Source organism: Dromiciops gliroides, chromosome X, assembly GCF_019393635.1.
Source record: "Dromiciops gliroides isolate mDroGli1 chromosome X, mDroGli1.pri, whole genome shotgun sequence".
Taxonomy (NCBI): Eukaryota; Metazoa; Chordata; class Mammalia; order Microbiotheria; family Microbiotheriidae; genus Dromiciops; species Dromiciops gliroides.
In genome coordinates, this window is record NC_057867.1 from 14,866,224 (window position 1) to 14,888,900 (window position 22,677).

The 22,677-nt window shown below is 44.3% G+C and overlaps 1 protein-coding gene across 3 annotated transcripts in view; it reads left to right on the forward strand.

Annotated features, from left to right (window-relative positions):
• Positions 1–8,021: 8,021 nt before the first annotated feature.
• LOC122734204 (casein kinase I-like) overlaps positions 8,022–22,677 on the forward strand; it is a 98,176-nt gene continuing 83,520 nt past the window's right edge. For all 3 annotated transcript variants that reach the window (XM_043974950.1, XM_043974951.1, XM_043974949.1), the window contains exon 1: positions 8,022–8,071. The gene's annotated coding sequence lies outside the window, so the exon portion shown is untranslated. The remainder of the gene's footprint in view (positions 8,072–22,677) is intronic.

The window sequence follows — 22,677 nt, forward strand, 5'->3', positions numbered from 1 at the left end:
CTAAGAAGGGAATAAAGTGTTGTATTTTTTGAACCATCTACAATCTGACACAGGATAGAGATCGTCCTGGTGACCTGCTATCTGCCCTACCCCGATTTTCTTTTTTTTTTTTGGTGAGGCAATTGGGGTTAAGTGACTTGCCCAGGGTCACACAGCTAGTACATGTTAAGTGTCTGAGGCCGGATTTGGACTCAGGTCCTCCTGACTCCAGGGCTGGTGCTCTATCCACTGCACCACCTAGCTGTCCCCCCTCCCCATTTTCTCTAATGAATACAGATAGACAGATCCACAAAGACAGAATTTTATCTTGCCTGCAGATGATCAACTGAGATTGAGATTGTGTTGGTAGTGATAAGGGTAAACTTCCTTCAGTCTAAGAGAAAAACCCTGGCGTTCCAATTAGAATGGTATTTCTTTATGTCAGAGTCATGTTGGCCCCACTAACATTTAGCTTCCATTCTTCTTCCCATTTGGTTACTAGATTTTTCAGTTGTAGACATGGTTCCTACTTAGTGAAAACAGAGGTGCTGGTACCATCTGTAGGCCATTTTTTAAGGGAGTAAAGCCTTCTTCTGAAGAATATATTGCTCCGTGCTGCTGACCCCCAGTGTGTGCTTCATTTAGTTGTGAGAGACAGGGTACTAGGCCAAACCTCTGGTGCCTATCTCAGAAGAGGTTGTTGGGGCCAACTTTCCCTTCTCATTCTTTTTTTCATTTTGTAGTGGGTATTTGGGGGCCTCTCTTCCAACTGGTTAGCCCATGTCAGTAGACTTCAGGAAAAGCTGTTTTACTTCACACAATGAAGATGCGAGATGTGGAAGCAACAGACTGATGGGGTTTGAGGCTGTTAAATTAAACATAAGCAATCCCATGTTTTTGGTCTAAACACCAAGATGTACAACTGAATTAGAGGTTCTATCTGAATTTACTTTTCTGAAAGCTAAATTGACTTAAGCTGTCAACACGATACGGGGGAAATAATCAGCTGGGGCTGTCATTATGGAAATGGAAAAAAACCCCATATTTTTCTTTGTTCCTTTACAAAATTCATTAACTTAGCTAGAAGTGACTTTGGTGTTAGTGCCATGCAACAAGAAAGCACGGAGCCAGTGGCAGATGGTGTTGTGTCATGGTGTCCAGTGTATCCACCCCCAACACAATGTAAAATGCATCCATGCTAGGTAGTCAACTTTTCCATGGGGAACACTGCATGTAGCATGGAAAAGTGTAAGCTACACATGAAATTGCAAACTTCTCCCTATCTACAGAATAGAGGAGAATGTGATACACAGGGAAGAGGGGTGTCTTACTATAGGGTGCTTACTAATTTCCCTCTGCCAGAAGTAACCTCCTTCCTATCTGTACTCCCTGTACCTCTCCACTATACACCACACTTTCCCTTGTATTTTATATCCCCTGCCTTATCACTCCTATTAAGGCCCCCTTAAAGGGCAGGGGCCATGTCTTCACTGAATCACAGGGAGAGAAAAGAAGTGCTTATTTGTTGAAAAATAAAATAGATTTGAAAAAGAAATAGGGAAAAACAGTTATCTCCTGAGGCAAGCCATTCTACCACTGCAATACTTCTAATGGTTAGGAAGTTATCCTTCCCATCAAAGCCTGCATTTGGCTCTTTGTAACTTCTACTCACTGCTTGGTCTTCATGGTCATCCTTTTCTAGTTCCCTGCACAAGCAGTTTTTTTATGCATAGTAGGCACTCAAAACATTTTTTTTAAAACTCTCAATATTAGATCGGATCCACTTAAATGTTGGGAATACAATGTCATATTGCCTACAAGATACTAAAACATCTTAACTAAAACTGAAAAATTCCATCAGTTATCTGGCTGATTCACCACATTTTTCACTCAGCTATTTTCCTTCTTAAAGAAATGCTTGGCAATTGATCTGGATGCAGGGAGGGAAGGAAGGAGTATTTATATAGCACCCACTATGTGCCAGCTACTGTGCCAAGCACTTTGTACAAATATTTTCCCATTTGATCCAGTTTAAGGTATTTAAAAAATTACTTCATTTTCTTTAGGTTTTTTTTGGCACATTTCCAAAAGGGTGGATCCAAAGCCTGTTGAACAGCCACATTTCAAGAGTGTTCATTAAAGGCAACTTGGAATGAAGTCTGCAGTGGACTGCCATAGGAGTCTGTGCTTGGCCCTTGTGTGTTCCATATTTCTTAGCATTTTAGGTGACAATGATGGGCTAGCTGATGTGTCAGATGATCAGATCGGCATACAAAAAACAAGTCTGTGGCAAATGAAGCAGTCCTCAAAAAAACCCTTGGAAATAAGTTAGGCAAAAGACCATTAGGATCAGTTTCTTTGCTTTAATTACTTGTTTGATTGTCTACATGTCTATAATGTAGACTTAGCATTCGATTTTTGAGTCACTGTGGACTTAAGCAAGGCTAAGCTTCTATTCTGGGTAGTCATCCATCAGATATGCTTAGAGGAAATACAACTGACAAGTTTGAAACCTTTCCCAGATAATGACAATCCTGTCGTGAACAGAATCAGGTTTAATTTCTCACTCAGCAATCTATTTTGAGTCTGTATAGCCAAATACCAAGGGACAATTGTCATTTTGGGGTTGTAATTTTCCAAGTGTAATTCTGAGGCAGCAGAGATAAAATTCTTTCATAAGCAATTTGAACATTTGATAAACTTTAAAGCAATTAATTCAGTGGCTCTGTACAGCATTAAAGAACATGAAAAGATGCACAATAGAAATCAGGTTTAATCTTAATGATTTTCATTGCCCCTTCCTCTTCTCCCTCTTTTGGGGCTATTTATCACTTTAATGATTGCCACAGGAATTTTGGGAGATTGGCTTGTGTGGTACACAAACAATGTGCAATTGAACCAATTCCTTGTACTTTGTAGAGATGACAAATTTCCTTTTATTATTCTAAATCAACAAAGATCCTACACAGACAGTACAAGGTTCCTAAGATCTTTACTCATGTCATTCCCCTCTACCACCTGAGTCCCCCTACCATCTAAGAAACATCACGAATACTTAGAAGCAGCTCATTTATGCCGTGGATATTGTGATCAGATTAGCTTGGGGGTGGGGAGGGAACTCAGGTTCTTATATAATTACAGGGCCAGTTCTAACCTGGGTTTTTTTATTGCATGAACACTAAACAAGAAAAAAAAAAAGTGCTAAATCACATTAAAAAAAAAGTTGCAAGCTTAGTTGGGCCTGGCTATCCTGCTCAATGCTGATCTTATAACTTTCCCAGTGTACTATGTTCTCTAGGCCTTTATCCATCCTCACAAATGGTTACTACATTATGTACCATGCGGTATTTGTCACCAGCCTGTAGAAATACAATCTCTGCTGAGTATTAATCCTGATTAAAGCTGATGTTTACTTGATTTTAGAGTTTAATTTTGTCATCAAAGGTTAATCAGACTTAGATTTACAAATTAATTAGGGTAGGGACTTAGCTTCCTTGAAATGACCCACTTTAGCATTGTGGCTTGGAAGATTAGGAGACTGAAGTAACCTTGTTGAAATATCTGTCACTGAAGAGTGCTAACATTTAAACAGACTGTTGGAATTTGCAAATGGATATTTGGTGATGTTAACTTATAAGTGATTTTAAGAAACCAAGGAGGTTCCTGGTTGGCACAGATGATTACTTTGACATCACAGATGTAGACCTGGAAGGGACCTTATAAAATCATCTAATCTAACCCTATTCAATTTACAAAAAAGGCAACTGAGGTAGGGGGATAGAGAAAAAAAGTTTGTTTTTAACTGACTTCTCATTATCAACTTCTGATTAAGTAGGCCAGGAAATCTTGACTCACAAGTCCAAGCAAAAAGTAGGTATATTTCCAGGTAAAGGAATTTTGGACAAAGTTAGATTAAGAGTTTCCTATTTCTGTAAGATTATATCTTTCTGACTTACTGCATTAGCAGAAAAACATTTGCTCAGTTTTCACCCTGGAAAAATCAATCTGGGGTTCTGAGGTCTTCCAAAAAATTTTAAATGAAACTCAGGAGAGCTGTTCTGCCTGACTAGGTAAGTAACTTTCCTAAAGTAAAAAACATTCTAGGTCTTTTTCCCAAATAATCTTTATGGGGGAAGAGCCCTCCCTAGTGACATAGTCTGATGCTTCCTCCTCCCACTGAAAATGAATAAATTCCTTTGTTTTGAGAGATATTTAGAAAACCAAGGAAAGATTTCTTCAAACATCATGATCAGACTGCACAATACCAGTAGTTTTTTACAAGATTAATTTTCTTGACTAATGATAAATATAATTTTTCTCAATGTGCAACGTGATGGGAATAATTAAGGAGTCAAAGTTTCTCTGAATCAAGTATTTGAACCCTAGGGTCAACAGAGTATACACTTCACTACATCCCAAGAATTCTGAAATGAGTGATGAGATGCTCGTTCTATAATATTAAAGTGATGAAGTCTTGATCTAATTAATTTCAAGTTCTTATTTTGTCCTTAAAAAATATACTTGGCCACAACCAAGTTAGAAGAGAAAACCCTCTAAGATGGAAGAATATACACATGCAATGGCTTTGCAGATCACAGAAGCCCTCTATTTCATTTCTTTTCATTCAGGAAATCATAATGACTACTGTACGAGAACAATTATTCAGGGAGTTGTCCCTCTGAAACGAGATAAAAATGAAATGGTTGGCTTGTTCAAACTTCAGCCTTAAAGAGAACTAGACTTCTGAAAATCTTCTTTTCCTGTAGTATTACTGAGGTGGGCTGAATCCCCAACCACTGCATGTAGTGAAAATAAGTGCCATTTTTACAGTATTTTAAGTTTCCAAAGTGCCTTATAGCTCTTATCTGATCCTCTGAGCCTGAGGTAGGTACTTCAGTTATTACCCCCATTTTACAGATGAAGTTTAGAGGGGTTTAGTGAATTGGCCATTATCTTTGATGAGGCAAATGTAAGTGCCCTTAAGTGTCTGATGTTGGAATTTAAACTCTTTTCTCCTAAACTAGGAGCCCAGCACTCTCTAGCCACAATACCACATTGCCTCTCAGCTGTGATGTCCCAGAGATTGCATTTAGTCCACCATTATCCCATGTATCTCTAAACTTTTTTGATAATCATGGTGGATCAAGCAACTGCAGGGACAAAGCACACTATTATTTCCCTAAGGTTTTCTTCCTAAGGATTTGGAACAAAAAACTATAGTTAGATCTAAAAATATCAAATATGTAAAAAAAAAAAATTGTTTCCAAGTACTGGCAAGGAATTTTTAGGCTTGCTTACCCAAGCAGCTCACTGACACCCAACGTGTTTCTTTTAGTTTATGTGACTGAAAGTGAAATAGTGGGAATTTATAGATACTTCAAATATTTGTTCATGGAACCCAGGAAGTTTGCATTGCTTTAAAAGAATTTGAATGGTTAGAAATTATCTCCAAGGGATTCTTGGGGATCATTCTGTTTTATGACCTGTGGTTTGAGATGCTCCCTGACTATCTTTTCTAAGTCAGCCCACTATATCACTGATTTAAAAGTCAATTAAGAAAGGGGCTGAACATCACAGCAGGCCACTTCTTGTTTCTGGGCCATTGGTTTTGCCTTCTTTAAAATGACCACCACAAAAATGTGAAGGACTTGTAGCATTTGCTAGGGATGATCTCAGAAGTGAGAAAATGAACCACATATAGGTCTCTAGCATTCGCTTTCCCAGTTAAAGACAATGTAGGAAATGCACTTCAAAGCATATGCAATGCCAGGCTTTTTATTATATAATCTGTACCAGTCCTCCCTAGAAACTTGGATGGATTGTAAAAGGCAGAGGGCACCCAGTGCAATTTATTATCAGCCCAGAAAGCAGCTGCTTCTGTGAGTTGCAAACAAAAGCAAATGTTAAGCTGTTGAACAGCTTTCTTGTTTTCTGTGGATTATTCTAAAAGGGCTTTACTCTAACCTTAGTTTTGGAAGTTTGCCATTCTTGTAGGCCAAAGGAGACACCCAAATGGGACATGGAAGATGTGCATTTAGTAGTGATTACCATTATGAGGCCTCAGGATGCACAAGAATCCTACAGTCTATAAAGAGGTCTCTACTCATTTTTGAAATTACCCATTCACTACCCCCCATACGTTGTTGGCAGTGGGACATTAGGAAATGAGCATTTTATGAAAAAATTAAATATGGATACTATGTGTTGTGTGTCAAACTACTTCAAGGGCTTTTACGAAGACACTGGAAACCATGGCTATCCTGGGATTCGGAAGCCTACTCTTTCCTCACTAAGCTTAACTCGGATTTTTCTATTAGGCTTTTCTTTTTTTAAATAAGTAAATGAAAGAAGGTCTGAACATTGCCCTCCTAATCTGCGACCCCTTCATTTTCTTCTCTGCATTTGACCCTTCTGTAACTTCTATTTTTCTAGTAGTTTTTTAAAATAAGTAAACGAAATACGGCAGTGTGAATATATCCGCCTAATCTGCGACCCCTTCACATTCTTCTCTGCATTTGACCCTTCTGTAACTTCTTTTTTTCTAGTAGTTTTTTTAAAGTAAGTAAACGAAATACGGCAGTGTGAATATATCCGCCTAATCTGCGACCCCTTCGTTTTCTTCTCTGCATTTGACCCTTCTGTAACTTCTTTTTTTCTAGTAGTTTTTTTAAAGTAAGTAAACGAAATACGGCAGTGTGAATATATCCGCCTAATCTGCGACCCCTTCACATTCTTCTCTGCATTTGACCCTTCTGTAACTTCTTTTTTTCTAGTAGTTTTTTTAAAGTAAGTAAACGAAATACGGCAGTGTGAATATATCCGCCTAATCTGCGACCCCTTCACATTCTTCTCTGCATTTGACCCTTCTGTAACTTCTTTTTTTCTAGTAGTTTTTTTAAAATAAGTAAACGAAATACGGCAGTGTGAATATATCCGCCTAATCTGTGACCCCTTCACTTTCTCTGCATTTAAGACTCTTCTAATTCATATTTTTTCTAGTAGTTTTTAAAAATGCGTAACGAAACATGGTAGTATGAACATTGCCCTCCTAATCACTTTCTCTCCATTTAAGACTCCCCTAATTCGAATTTTTCTAGTAGTTTTTTTTTTTAAATACGTAAATCAAAGATAATACGAACATTGCCCTGCTAATATTCTGCCCCTTCACTTTCTTCTCTGCATCTACGGTTTCTCTCTAGGTCCAAATCCCACCCTTGTTCCAAAGCCAAGGCCATCTCGCGGTGCAGCCCAGACCCCTCTCTTAGATGGCTCATGCTGCCGGCCCAACTACCGGAGCCTTCTGGGTCCCCCCTATTAACGGCCTGTCTCCAGCTACAGCATTCTACGAGTCGGATCGGTTCCGTTCCATATCGGCTCCCCCAGTGGGAGGCCCAAGGCTGGACGGCCATGTCCTCTTTCTTGGCGAAGTAAAGAAAAGAGCGATAAAGAACAGGAATACTCAAGCCTGCTTTCTCAACTTACTTCTCTGCAGGCCTCCCAGGAAATATTTGTTGACTAAGCGAGCACCCCTAGGCCAGCCCCAGCTTTCGAGTCTTTTCTGGGCACCCTTCAGCCCCCGACACGAGGCGCGGCAACCCCCGACTGCGTCGCTTTCTCCCCCTCCAACCCCCCATTGCATCGATTTCTCTCCCCCTATTGCGTAGCTTTTCTCTCCCCTCATTCCATCGCTTTCTCCCCCAACCCCCCTTTATTGCGTCACTTTCTCCCCCCTCCAACCCCCCCATTATGGCGCCTTCTCAACCCCCATTGCGTAACTTTTCTCTCCCTCCATTGCATCGCTTTCTCCCCTTCCAACCGCCCCCCCCAAATAAAAATGCGTCACTTTCTCCCCCCACACCGCCTTTCCGGGACCAAAGTAAGCCAGCAGCTCAGAGATGTGCGAACCTGGCCCAGGGCCCTTTATATAGTCTCTCTTGCCCCTCCCCCCCAAGTTCCGGTCGGAGGCGGGGCGGGGTAGAACGTAGGCTCTTTTCTGTTTGTGGGCGTGGCCTTGGCAACGGGCCAACATTCGATTCTTCTGAGTCCCTTCTTTCCCAGTTGGGCTCCAGCTGACATGATGACCCTGTGGTAGGTAGGTAGCCCCTTCCCCATTTCCCAGCACTAGCTCAAAGCCATGGAGGTGGGGTGGGGTGGGGGGGACGACACACACCTAGTTCTCTCCTTTTGGGTGGGTGGGGGAGCTAGCGTCCTCTGGGATTGGCTGGGACGGACGGACTGGTGGGCTGGCTTCGTCCCCTACATTGGCCGGGAGGGACTAGATGGCTCTGGGGCCCCTTCCAACTCTCCTGTCTTGGCCTTCTGGGATTAGTTCGCCTTGGAGCGTTCATGTTTTCTCCCATGGCCCCTGTCTTTGGGCTGCTGCCAGGTCACCTGGTACTATTGAGGCCAAGAGGTACTACAGTCTGTCACCCGGTTACCTGTGTGTCTGCTGGGGTCTGGCGGGGGTGGGGGGTGGGGGGAGTCATGAACTCTCACCTACTTGAGTTTGGAGAAATTAGCGGCAAAGGCCCGGAGTGCCAGGCTGGCACGGCTGTGGGCTGTCATCTTCAAGGCCTAGAGTCTGCTAGGCACAGATAAGGGGTGTGTGTGTGTGTGTGTGTGTGTGTGTGTGTGTGTGTGTGTGTGTGTGTGTGTGTGTGTGTGTGTGTGTGTGCTTGTGTTTAATTCCCATGTGCTAAGCATTGGCAGTTTTTTATATTTCTATGTTTAGAGAATGAACATTTGGTCTGAATTTGGGAGAATCAATCGTGTGTGTGTGTGTGTGTGTGTGTGTGTGTGTGTGTGTTTGGAGGTGTTTCAGAATAATATGATGAGCCTTAATTTAAAAATATAAGTGTGTGTGTGTGTGTGTGTGTGTGTGTGTGTGTGTGTGTGTGTGTGTCCTAGCCAGGCAGAGCCAAGGATATTTCACAGTTAGGCTGATCACACAGGGGAGACAGAACACCAAGTGATCCTTTTGTCTTTTCTGAGCTGAAGTTGATTTGGGCTGCTTGATCTTTTGGATTCTGTCAATCTACAAGCATTTATTAAGTGTTTATTGTGTACCCTGGAGGGAGTACTCTCAGAGGGAGCCCTGGGGGATACACAAAAAGGCAACAACATGGTCCCTGACCTCAGGGCCTTACTGTTCTGGTGGGAGAGACTACATGTAACAGGGAGCTGCTGGGGTTTATTGGGGGGCAGGAGTCTGGGAGTAAATTGTTTAGACCTGAACTTTAGGAAAGCTACCTTGGCAGCTGAGGGGATGATGGATTCAAGTGAGGAGGGGCTTGAGGTTGGGAGACCAAACAAAATGATTGCAATGGTTCAGATCCCAGACCATTTTCATCAGGGTCTGAGGGGAGATGGTATCGGTGGTGAGGATGGTCTGATGTGCCAGGATCATGCTGCTTCAGGGTATCTGGCTGTTTCAACTAGGTTAGCTTACTTGCCCCTTGTGTGATAGTTGTTTGGCAGTTAGAGAAAGGAGAGTGGAAGATCCCTACACTGATATCAGATAGAATCATCTAGAGGATCCTAGAGCTTTGCCTTAAAGAAAAGAATGAAATAAGCTGCCCTGTCATGCAGAGTTGGCTTTAGGCAACAAATGATGAGCCCCTTGTCCCTGTGGACTTCCCATTTCACTAAGTCCCTCCAAATGTGCCCATTTCCTTTCCTTGGAACCTATTCCTCTGTGTGCCCTCCTCTCCCCTAGGCAGAAACAATTTAAAATCCATTGATGGCATCTTAACACCATTAAAAGTCATTCTCAATATGGAGAAGCTGAGTGTGAAACTCATCAGTTCCCATACCTTCCCTTCACTCATTTACAGCCCAGTTTACAACAGTGCAAGGTCTAAAGCTCTGACCTTTGGAACCTGTTGGCAGCCCCTCTAGGACAGTTATGATTCAGCCATTACCCTGGTGCCCATAGTAGCAGCCGTTAAGAATCTCCCTCTCCACACCCCTGTATGAGGGGGAAATGCTTGAATGGATGAGCACTGATCAAGAACGGCCCAAGGCCTGGACAAAGTGATCACTGCTTCTTCCAACTTCCAGAAATAGGGAGTTCTTAATATGGAATTGTCTTAGGGAAGAATTTCTGGATAACATTAGTTGTTTCCAGACTGAAATGGTTAACAGAGAAGCTTTGGAAATAGCATTCAATCCCCCAATACTTTTTGTGCTCCTAATCTGTGTAGAACATTGTGCTAGGCACTCTGTCAGATCCTATCCTAAGAACCTTAAACCTTTTTTTTTTTTTGGAGGGGAACATTGGGGTGGGAAGAACACATGAAATAGGACAATATGTGGTAGATCATTATTTGAATGGTACAGTGCAAGGGAATGGAAACTTAGAGGACGTGGGTTTTGAACAGTGGATGGGATTTGTCTAGGCAGAGAGAGGTATGGAGGGGGTATGGGGGGGGGAGGGATGGCACTGCCAAAGTTCCAGAGGTGGAAATGAATGTGGCCTGGTAAGGAGATGTAGAGGAGGCCCAGTTGGCTGGAGCAGAGAGGGTTTGGGTTTGGAAGCATTTGTAAATAAAGTTGAACCTAGGAACCACATCTTGCTGAGCCTTGAATGTTAGGGTGAGAAAGGGTAGCACTAGAGATTCCAAAAAAAGATATTTTTTTTACCTGGTAAATTACCAAAGCAATTTAGGAAGAATTGTGCAGGAAGGATTGAAATGAGAGAGAATCTAGGCAGGGAGAAGTGCTAGGATATAACACAGGCAGGAGGTGATGAGGGTCTTATGGGAGGTGGTGGGGAAGGGCCAGGGCCCTTCGAGATGAACCACCATATCTGGGTTCAGGTACTGTCTGCTTTCCAGACCAAAACTCAGCTACCAAGCAATGGGCCCATCACAAGTTTGGACACTGGTTACTAGAATGGGATTAGAAAGCCAATTCACAGTGTGATGAGAAGCCAGTGCAGCAAATACAAAGTGAGGACAAGAGCAGAGAAGTTCTGAGACAAGCTGCAAAGTGCCCATCTCAGAAGGGTTACAAGGCCTGTCACTGCAGGGTATTGTGAAGACCTAGATCCAGGACAGTCACATTGGCAAAAGTTATTGCCTGGTAAGCTGGTCTGCTCATGGTTCTGCATCCAAAAGGGATGGAATGGGTCTGAATGAGGTATCCAAGGTAGGGAAAACTTCAGAGAGCGGACCAGAGGAACATTTGCTATGATGAAGAAACATTGGAGATTGAGTGCTCACCTCTGTCTGCTTTGTAGCCAAGACGGAAAATTCTAGTCATGAAGGGCCTGGTTCCTGTGAGGGGAAATCGTACTTAACCCTGGGAAAGCCTTCAGTTTGGGTATCTGTCAGCAAAGCAGAGGGGTCCCCCAAGGCTTTCTCCTTTCTCTCTCCATAATCTCCTTTGGTGGCCTCAACAGTTTTCAGAGGTTCAGTTATCATCTCTACACAGATGACTCCCAAATCTCTCTATTTTCCGACTATCTTCTGGGCCCCTCAGACTCAAACTCGAAGCCACATTGCATAGTGGATAGAGAACTGGAGAGCTGTGGTTAAAATTCCATCTCAGATACTTGCCATGTGCACAAATCACTTGCTTTCTAACAAAAACCCAAATTGTGTTTTCTGCCTAGAGTGATCAAGGCAAACATTTGATTCTAGTTAAATGAGTCTATCAGAAGGGTGACTTGCATATGCATGCAAATGAAGCATTAGAAACCCACAGTCTAATGGGGGAGACAACTAGGTGCAAACAGGGTCTAGAGAGGAGAAACTGGAGATAACAGAAGGATGGGGGTCAGGAAAAGCTTCTTGTAGAAGGTGGGATTTTAATTTAATTGGTGTGGTCTTAGAGAACTTCCAGGGATGCTGCAAAGTTAAATGACTTGCACAGGGTCATACAGCCAATATGTGCCGGCGGTCAGACTTGAACTGGTGTTTTGTGAGTTGCCGCTTAGCTATTCCTCCAAATGTGGTGAAGAGAGTTGTGACTCCAGTTTGGTGCCTGGGCCGAGGGGTGGAATTGGTCCAAGAGCTCTGGGGAGGAGGGACATTCTTGATTCCTGCTTTGAGAGAGACAAATGTCATTTCGCACTCTCTTTGGGGGGAGAGAGAAAAGACCTTGGGAAATGGCAGGCATGGCAAGGAGCCCGTCCCTCAACATGTCCCTGATTCCCAGCTTCCCTCTCAAAAGACTTCAGGGATTTTCACCTTGATGAGCTTGGGGTATCTCTCTTGGTTGAGCTGAGGTATTTCCCTTGAAGTGGGAGAGCCTATTCATTCTTTCTATTTCCTGGTATATTCTGTTCTGTATGTTTCTAAGTGCTATATTTGAGTAAATGGATTTGCTTTCTAGGTATGATTTATGATGTTCTTTTTGTGTAGCCAGTGTTTGTTGGGAAGGAGTCAGGCCTGAGGGTGTAACCTTGGGGTGCCTTTCTCCATTAATGGTGAATGACTAAAGATGATAACAGCTTTGTTGCTTTTCAATCTAAGAAGGCAAATCAAGCCCCTTAGACCAGCAATGGGGGTTGAGGGGGACAGACTGATATGATTCTAGTCCAGTCCTCCCATCTCTCAGAGATGAACAGCATGCCCAGCCTCCAGATCCTTCTCCTCTTTCCCTTCAAGCAAGAATCCAAGTCTCCCATGCAGAGAGGTGGGCAAAATTCCAGAGGTATAACCTGTTATGGGGAAAATAGGGTAGGGGGTTTGGCATAGGGATACAGGTTTGGGGTAAGGGTCCTTAGGAATTCCTCTTTAAAGAATCACATCCTCTTGCACACAAATCCAATAGAATAAGATAATAGTTTATTTAGGGGCTGGGGAAGGGAAACCAAGAGAGAAATCTTTGGACTTCTTCTCATGGGGAGAAGGCATGGCACAGAGTGTGGCTCTGAGATACCAATCTCCTCGAGCAAGAGACAGGCAGATACTTTTACAGAGGTCTGATGGTGGTCCAATGAGGTGATCATCTGACTGTGAGAAATTCCCCTGTTGAGGGAAGACCATCCCCCGCTGGGGGAATTGGGTGAGGGGTGGCTTTGGATCTCTCAAGCCACCTCTCTCTCCTGCTCATGCCACGAAGGCAGCAGCCATACCTAATCTTATCTCCCCAGGGGTGAGGGAGACTGGAATGAAGGGTGGTGGTCCTGGAGATAGCTCAGTCCTGATCAGGTTCCACTTATCCCTTTGATGTGCCCCAGAGAACTTCTGGGGTGCTAGACCCTATAACATTCCCCACTTCTCTCTATATATAAGGAAAGGGGATGACGATTCTTCTGAAACTGCTTCATGCTGAGCGGGGGTCAAAGAAATCACTATGTGGGGGAGGAGGGGAGTGGAGAAGTGGAGAAGGCCTGGTCCCTAGTGTGAGGAGCTGTGAGGTCCAGAGGGTGGGAGGAGACACATAGGCACAGTGGGTAGCTGCCCTGAGGTTGAATCCTTGAGCTTAGATGGAACAGAAACAAAAATTTTAAAGAGACCAGAGCAAAAATGAAAAAGGACTTAGCAGATAAGGAGTAAAAAGTAGCAGCTGTTTTTTTTTCTTCAGTGGCTTTTCTTCCATAGGGCGTGGCCTGCTTTACCAGAGTTAAGTAATTAGATCAAAGCTTAGTTCTGTGCAGTTCAATGGTTAGACAAAAAAAAATGTTTTTCTTTGCAACTTTTATACATTACAAATAATTCCCAATTTTAACTATTCTACCATGAAAGATTTTAAGAGTAGCAGTAAACAGATTAACAACTGTGAGATACCTACAGGTTATTTCTTCTGGTCTAGATCCCAGATGCTAGGAATTTCTCTCTGAGCTCACTTTTTCTTGACATCACACGCTAATAAGGGCCCAGGTGAAGAGGGTAGAACCAGGGAGGGATGAAGGAATTTGTGATCCTCATGCATACACATTAAAGGCAATGTTGGCCTATGTTTAAGGGGTGTTCCCCCACTCCCCACAACCTGCTCCTTTGATGGAATAGTAGGACCTGAATGAGAGAGTAAGACAGGGGTTGCCCTTGAGTCATCCATAAACTTACCTCCTACATCCAGCTTGACCTTGGGTTTGGCCATAGAAATATTAGTAACAAGGGGCTGGCCAGGAGATCAGACTGCAGGGAGCTGGGTTTTCTCTAGGCCAACCTCTTGGGGCTGCACTAGGGACAAGGAGGTAGGGGAGGTGGCCTCACTTCCATGGGTCGTCCCCCACTCCTGTGTCCCAGTTTACTGCAGCTGCCAGAATCTCGGCCACCCAGAGATCTGCTGGTAGCAGACGTGATGGCTGCTGCTATTAGCGAGGCTTGGTCTATGGAACAGGCACGAGCCAGCTTTTTTTCTCTTTGGCTGCCACAAGGTCCCTGTTATCAAAAATCTTAAAAGCAACATCAAGGAGTTGTGAGGGTGGGGTTTGGGGACCCCAGTCTAACTCTCTCCTAATGTCAGGAGCAGATTGGCTAATAAAATGCATATTGAGGACTGTTATTCCTACATCTTTTCCTGGATCTAGATTAGCATATTTTTTCAGAGAGTTCACAAGGCAACTCATGAAAAGAGCTGGGTTTTGGTGTGGCCCCTGTGTGATCTCCTTCACCTTCTCATAAATGACTTGTTTCTTAACCCCCCTTCTCATTCCCTCAACCAGGCAGGTGACCATGTGGTTTCTACAGGCCTTGTCCTTTCTACCTTCTTTCCATCTTGGGTCTACAGCTGGAACAGCTGTAGTTCCAGGAACCCCAGCCCAATTTCCAACCTGCGAGTATTCATCCCCGACTTGTACCGCCAGGTCCCAAATCTGTTTTTTCTCATCGGGGGTACAGCAGCTGGCAAGAATAATATGCAAATCGGTCCAGGAAAAGTCAAACTGCATTGTCACAGACTTAAAGTCATCTATGAACTTTGTGGGGTTGCCTGAGTAACACCCCAATTTCTCTTTAATCTGAGGTAAACTGCTCATGGAAAAAGGAACATGCATTAGGGTTGTAACCTTCCCAATGGGAAATTCCCTTAATGGAAGCAGGGGAGCAGTGGGAGATGCTGGTATGGACCTGGGTGAAGTCGGTTGGGAAGAGGACCTGGGGGCTGGTGGAATAGGTATAGTCACATGCAGAGGGTCAGATGGAGGAGCCAGGTTAGTCTGTGGAGTGGGTGGGGGAGGAGTAGCAGTCTTTGGCTGTGGAGTGGGTGAAGGAGGGGTAAAGGAGACTGGGGGGATGGGCGTAGACAACTGCAGATTAGTAGATAAAGGAGATGGGAGCAGCTCCTGAATGGAAAAAATAGGAGCATAGAGAACGTGTTGGAGCTCCCCCAGATTGTGATAGGTTGTGGAGACTGCTGTTGGGTGGGGCAAGTAGAAGAGTACTGATGTCCACTCCCAGTGTGGCCGGAGCTCAGCTGTGGAGGGCATAGGGGATTGGTTCTGAGATCAGCCGGTGGGCAAAGAGGAGTCTCAGTCATGGAGTGGTATGACAGTGGTTGACCCATCGGTATGGAAGCAGGTGGGGAAGAAGGGGTGAAGTGAGAACCAGGTAGGGAATGAGTCTGAGGAGCAGGAGGGGATGGGGTCCCAGAGGAGGAGGATGTGCCAGGAAGGTTAGCTAATCGTTTGGACTTGCTGTGATTTTCTCTCACCAAGAGGACATCGTCCAATAAATCATTTAATTCCTGAGCCTCCTGTGAGGAAGGAGGCTTTTTAGGGTTACCCAGTGTCTCCTTAGATTCAATTGGTTTTGCTGGGCATATTCTGTTCTGTTCCTTTCCTTTTGAGTTCTGGCTTAAAGCCATAAAGGCCAATATGTATGGGATCTCCGTCCATTTTCCTTCATGTCTGCAAAACTTGTCTAATTGCAAAATGGTGTTATAGTTAAGAGTTCCATGTAAAGGCCAGCTCTCTTGGGATCCTAACTGATACTTTGGCCAAAGAGTGTTACAATAATAGATCATGCATCTCTTTCTCAAGTTTGTAAGTTCTAATTTAGTCCAATCTCTTAGGATGCACCCCAGCGGTGAGCCTTTCAGTATACTCCCTTTCTGCCCCATGGCTGTACCCAGATAATTGTCCTGTCTTAGGAGAATGGTCTGAACATGGTTCAGATGTTAGGTTGAACTCTCTCAAGGGAGGGAGATGCTGGCTGCCTGTCTCATAGAAGAGCAGAAAGCTGGCAGGGGATAGACACACAAACACAAAAGTTCTTACCCAGAAACATGGAGTCTGAGGGTCCAAGTGTGTTTGGATATCTGGACAAACTTTTGGGGAGTGAGGGAGACCCAGGCTGCCTGTCCGCTGTTGCATGTAAAAGCTGACCGTCTCTACCTCTCTGTGACTCAAATGGGAGGTTGAGTCAGGTGGGAGAGGGAGAAAAGAAACCCAGTAGGGAGGTTCCTACCCCCAGGTTTTGTGTGCCAAGAGGAAAGAGGAAATTTCCTGTACCCTTCAGCGTTGGGCACCAGTTATGTTGTGGGGAAATAGGGTAGGGGGTTTGGGATAGGGGTAGGGATTCAGGTTGGTATTCTTAGGAATTCCTCTTTAAAAATTACATCCTCTTGCACACAAATCCAATAGAATAAGATAATAGTTTATTTAGGGGCTGGGGAAGGGAAACTAAGAGAGAAATCCTTGGACTTCTCATGGGGAGAAGGCATGGCACAGAGCGTGGCTCTGAGATACCATTCTCCTCGAGCAGGCAGATCCTTTTATAGAGGTCTAATGGTGGTCCTATGAGGTGATCATCTGACTGTAGAAAGTTCCCCTATTGAGGGAGGACCATCCCCCACTGGTGGCGGCTGGAGTAATTGGGTGAGGGATGGCTTTGGATCTCTCAAGCCATCTCTCTCTCCTCCTCCCACCACAAAGGCAGCAGACACACCTAATCTTATCTCCCCAGGGGTGAGGGAGACTGGAATGAAGGATGGTGGTCCTGGAGATAGCTCAGTCCTGATCAGGTTCCACTTATCTTTTTAGGTGTGTCTGTCCTTTGGTGTAGTTTCTCAAGGAGAAGGTTCTTCGATGTGTCCCAGAGAACTTCTGGGGTGCTAGGCCCTATAACAAACCCATGTAGATACATGCATCTTACATGGGTATTTGCATTGGCCATCCTTATCTCTAGAACCACTGCCCTCTCCCTTCTTTGTCTTAGAATGTTTAGCTCTAGGCCTCAGCTAATGTGCCACTTCCTATAAGGAAGCCTTTCCTTAACTCTCTAATAATGTGTTCTCTCCCTCCTCAAGTGATCATCCATATACTTAAATATTTCCATGTCCTATCTCCCCAACAGACTGTAAGCCCTTTGAAATGGAGGACCACTTTTTATTGTTTCCTTGTATTCAGAATGTCTAGCACATTATCTTGAGCATAGGAAGTGGTTAAATACTTGTTGGAATAGATTTACAATAATTTGTTCAGTCATTTCTGTGATGTCGACTCTTTTTGACCCCATTTGGGGTTTTCCTGGAAAAGATACAGGGAGTGGTTTGATATTTTCTTCTCTAGCTCATTTCACAAATGAGGAACTGAGGCAAATAGGATCAAGTGACTTGCCCACAGTCACACAGCTAGTAAGTATCTGAAGCTAGATTTCAACTCATGAAGAGTCTTCCTGATTCCAAGCCTTTACTGCGCTATCCACTGTGCCACCTGGCTTCCCTTTCCATATAGCCTTTAAAATTTCATAGTTCCTTTACTTAAACCTCAGGACAACCCCATGAGATAGGACTGTTATTGGCCACATTTTACAGATTGTGACACTGTGGCTTAGAGAGTTTACGTGGCTTGCACATGGTCACATAGCTAGTAAGTGTCAGAAGTCGGTTTCAAACCCAAGTCTTCTGACAGATCTTCATTACTCAGTGGAATTGTGGGAAAGACATGGGGATAGTGGGTTTCACTGAACTCTCTGAAGTAGAGCCCCCTTCTCCATAGGACACTGAAAATGCACTAGAACAGGTTGGTTTCCAGGTAGTCCTCTCTGAAGGTCAGGGGATGGAATCGCCACTCGTGCAAGGTCGTTGTCTCCTCATAGGACTGTAATGTTTCATTCTTCCCTTTTGGATTCTTCCATAGAATACTAAGCCTTTTCTCCTGTCACAGCGAAGATGGTGTTTAACTTTTTATCTGAAGGAAATCCTGTAATTTGGGGGGGAGGGTGAGAGAGATGATTATTTGTTATAAATATTTGTGATCAAATAAGAGGAACAGATATGTCAAAACACCTTGACAAGTTAAAAGCAGCACATAGGGAAGGTATTATTGTTACCATGGTTATCTCAGCCGATGATTTTCAGGTTTGTTGCGGGCAACGATGTTGTCTCGTAGATGGACCGGACACAAATCCTATGGCTTTGCACAGAACCGGGCTCTGGCCTAGACACTCATTTCTAATTCTGTTGAGTTCTGCAGTTTTGAATCCAAGAGAACTGAGATGCTGCTAATCTCCCTAAATACGCTTGCAGTGGCTTTGCATCCAACTGAAAAAGATACACCGGAATTGCTGGCATCCACTCTCATCCACACTTGTTGGTTGTTGGTCCCAAGAAACAGAATGCCAGAACCTTCTGGATTTAAACTATAGAAAGTGAAGGGCTACAATTCTCCACTCCCCCTCTTCCTCTCCTTAGGTAAACAAAGACCATCTGTCTCTGGAATGGAGAAATTGAAAAGTGATGGGAGTGGCTCCTAGACTTTGTATATAGGTAATAGCCTGCTGCAGACTGCTCATTTTCATTCATTTCCACCTCCTACTTCCTTACCTCAACTTCCCCCCCACCCAGTGGTTAATCCACATAGGACAGAAGATTATGGCTAGGAGGGGTGGAAAGCACCTAGCAGCACTGTGCTGGGTGATCTGAATCAAGGGGCATGGCAAAACAGGAGGCCTGGAATCTGCTTCACTAAAAGAGCAAGACATGTTGGCAACCTGGTGATGGATACCAAACTGACTAATGCCATGTAACTGTAATGTCTAGTCTTTGTTGTTGTTATTCTTCAGTTGTGTCATGACATAATTTGGGATTTTCTTGGCAAAGATACTGGAGTGGTTTACCATTTCCTTCTCCAGTTCATTTTACAGATGAGGAAACTGAGATAAACAGTGAAGTGACTTGCCTGGGGTCACCCTAGTTAAGTGTCTGAGGCTGGATTTGAACCCAGGTCTTCCTGACTCTAGGCCCAACACTCTGTTCACTGTGTCACCTAGCTGCCCCAAAGAAAAAAGATGGGGAGCTATGTACCTCCCTCCATTCCTTGAAGGGGTGGGGGAATATGCGTATGGAATGTTGCATATACTGTGAGACTCTGTCAGTTGGTTAACTGTTTTTCCTTGCTAAAAGAAAAGGCTCACTTGGAGGGGGGAGGGGTGGGGGTGGCCTGTGTATTCAGAAATGATTCTGATGTAAAAATAAGAAGCATCCTACCTTGGCTTGCCTGTACCTGCCCAGGGGGCTTCCTGGCCTCTCAGAGCAGCCATTGAATCATACTCTAGGCACTCCTTCTGGTCACCTACAACTCCACAAAAGTTGCCTTGCCCCAACCCGAGATCCCCCTCTCTCTTCTCCCTTTTCCAGCTATACACAGTATGTTAACCTGACAATTAATGAAACAATAAATATAGGAGAAATAAGGTCTTTAATCGGGGCAGAGGATCTATAACTTGGAGTATCACAAAGCAAGATGCCAGGAGTACCCCAAAGATGGGGACTGAAGACAGGGTTTATATGGGCTAACAGAACAGAGGGAGCTATGAGACTGCCCTTGGGGAAAAGTAAATTTCTCACAGACAGAAACTACTAAATGTAAATAATAACCTAAAGTCCTGGAGGTAAGCTTGGGGATCTTTGGGAGGGGATAATTTGTTTGGGGGAGATCCATAAGATATTGACAAAGATTGGTTAGCCTCAGGCAATTCATTGGCCTGGGAATGGGGAATCTGTGGGGATCAGTCAGTTCTCAGTAAATTGTCTTTATCATCAGGCATATGCCCTGGGACAACTCCACCCCCAGGCTGAACCCTTGTGGACAATGATAACCTACCCAAACTTATGTCTGTAATGAATGTATTTTCATTCTACCATTCCCTCCACATCCTGGTGATTCTGAACCCTGGGCTGTCATTGGTCAAACCCTTTTGTCAGTCCCCTCTACCATCCACTGTAAAGGCACCCGTGTTTTCTGTTGTGCTCTCAGGAATGCTTGTTCCATAGGCAACAAACTAGCTTTTAGATCATCTTTCTTCTCCCTTTGTCCCATTGCCCTCTCTAGGACCAGGCTCCCTCCTAATGCCACAGTTTTCTGCCCTCCCCCCCCCCTCCCCTTTCCAGCACTGGTTTTACTTTCATTTGTACCCTTCTGATTCACTGATCATGGTATGGACTTTCAATAACCTTTGCTCTCCATTACCATTTTCAGGCTCTCCCTCTCTCTACCATAATTACTCAGTAACTTCTATTCCTTTGAGGTTCATTCAATCCATATTTATCACCCAATCAAGCTGGTGGTTGCTGTTATCTACCAACCTGCAGTAAGTTTTGTGTTTTGACCCATAGTATCTCTCTCTCTCTTCCCTAATCCCTGCCCTCATACCAGGGGACTGCAACATATTGACATGGGGAAAATGGGGTAGGGGGTTTGAGGTCCTTAGGAATTCCTCTTTAAAGAATTACACCCTCTTGCACACAAAAGCAGTTAGAATAAGATAGTAGTTTATTTAGGGGCTGGGGAAAGGAAGGGAAACCAAGAGAGAAATCCTTGGACTCCTTCTCAATGGGGAGAAAGCATGGCACAGAGCATGGCTCTGAGATACCAATCTCCTCGAGCAGGAGACAGGCAGGTGCTTTTATAGAGGACTGATGGGGGTGACCATCTGACTGTGGAAAGTTCCCTTAGTGAGGGAGGACCATCCCCCACTGGTGGTGGCTGGAGGAATTGGGTGAGGGGTAGCTAGGGATCACTCAAGCCATCTCTCTCCTCAGGACACAAAGGCAGCAGCCACACCCAAACATATCTCCCCTGGGATGAGGGAGACTAGAATGAAGGGTGGGGGTCGCAGAGCTAGCCCAGTCCAATCTGGTTCCACTTATCTCTCTAGGCGTGTCTGTCCTCTGGTTTAGTTTCTCAAGGAGAAGGTTGTTTGATGTGCCCCAGAGAACTTCTGGGGTGCTCTGGGCCCATAACATTCCCCACTTCTTTATATATAAGGAAAGGGGATGACGATTCTTCTGAAACTGCTTCATGCTGAGCGGGGGTCAAAGAAATCACTATGTGGGGGAGGAGGGGAGTGGAGAAGTGGAGAAGGCCTGGTCCCTAGTGTGAGGAGCTGTGAGGTCCAGAGGGTGGGAGGAGACACATAGGCACAGTGGGTAGCTGCCATGAATCCTTGAGCCTAGATGGAACAGACTTAAACAAAGATTTAAGAGACCAGGGCAAAAAAAAAAAAAAAAAAGAAAAAGGGTTTATCAGATAAGGAGTAAAGTAGCTGCTTTTTTTTTTTCCAGTGGAAGCTGAATGCAATACAGGGCGTGGCCTGCCTTACAAGAGTTAAGTAATCAGATCAAAGCTTAGTTCTGTGCAGTTCAATGGTTAGATTAAAAAATATTTTTCTTTACAACTTTTACACATTACAAATAATTCCCAATTTTAACTATTCTAGCAAGAAAGATTTTAAGAGTAGCAGTAAACAGATCAACAACTGTGGGATAGCTAAAGGAAAACCCATAAGCTAGGAACTTCTCATTGAGCTAGCTTTTTTTCTTGACATCTTGCCCTGATAATGGCCCAGGTGAAGAGGGTAGAGCCAGGGAGGGATGAAGGAATTTATGATCCTCATGCATACACATTAAAGGCAATGCTGACCTAAGTTTAAGGGGTGTTCTCCTTAACCTCCCCACAACCTTTAGCTTTGATGGAATAGAAGGATCTGAATGAGAAAGTACCAGGCACTGGCCAGGAGATCAGACTGCAGGGAGCTGGGTTTTCTCTAGGCCAACCTCTTGGGGCTGCACTAGGGACAAGGAGGTAGGGGAGGTGGCCTCACCTCCATGGGTCGTCCCCCACTCCTGTGTCCCAGTTTACTGCAGCTGCCAGAATCTCGGCCACCCAGAGATCTGCTGGTAGCAGACGTGATGGCTGCTGCTATTAGCGAGGCTTGGTCTATGGAACAGGCACGAGCCAGCTTTTTTCTCTCTTTGGCTGCCACAAGGTCCCTGTTATCAAAAATCTTAAAAGCAACATCAAGGAGTTGTGAGGGTGGGGTTTGGGGACCCCAGTCTAACTCTCTCCTAATGTCAGGAGCAGATTGGCTAATAAAATGCATATTGAGGACTGTTATTCCTACATCTTTTCCTGGATCTAGATTAGCATATTTTTTCAGAGAGTTCACAAGGCAACTCATGAAAAGAGCTGGGTTTTGGTGTGGCCCCTGTGTGATCTCCTTCACCTTCTCATAAATGACTTGTTTCTTAACCCCCCTTCTCATTCCCTCAACCAGGCAGGTGACCATGTGGTTTCTACAGGCCTTGTCCTTTCTACCTTCTTTCCATCTTGGGTCTACAGCTGGAACAGCTGTAGTTCCAGGAACCCCAGCCCAATTTCCAACCTGCGAGTATTCATCCCCGACTTGTACCGCCAGGTCCCAAATCTGTTTTTCTCATCGGGGGTACAGCAGCTGGCAAGAATAATATGCAAATCGGTCCAGGAAAAGTCAAACTGCATTGTCACAGACTTAAAGTCATCTATGA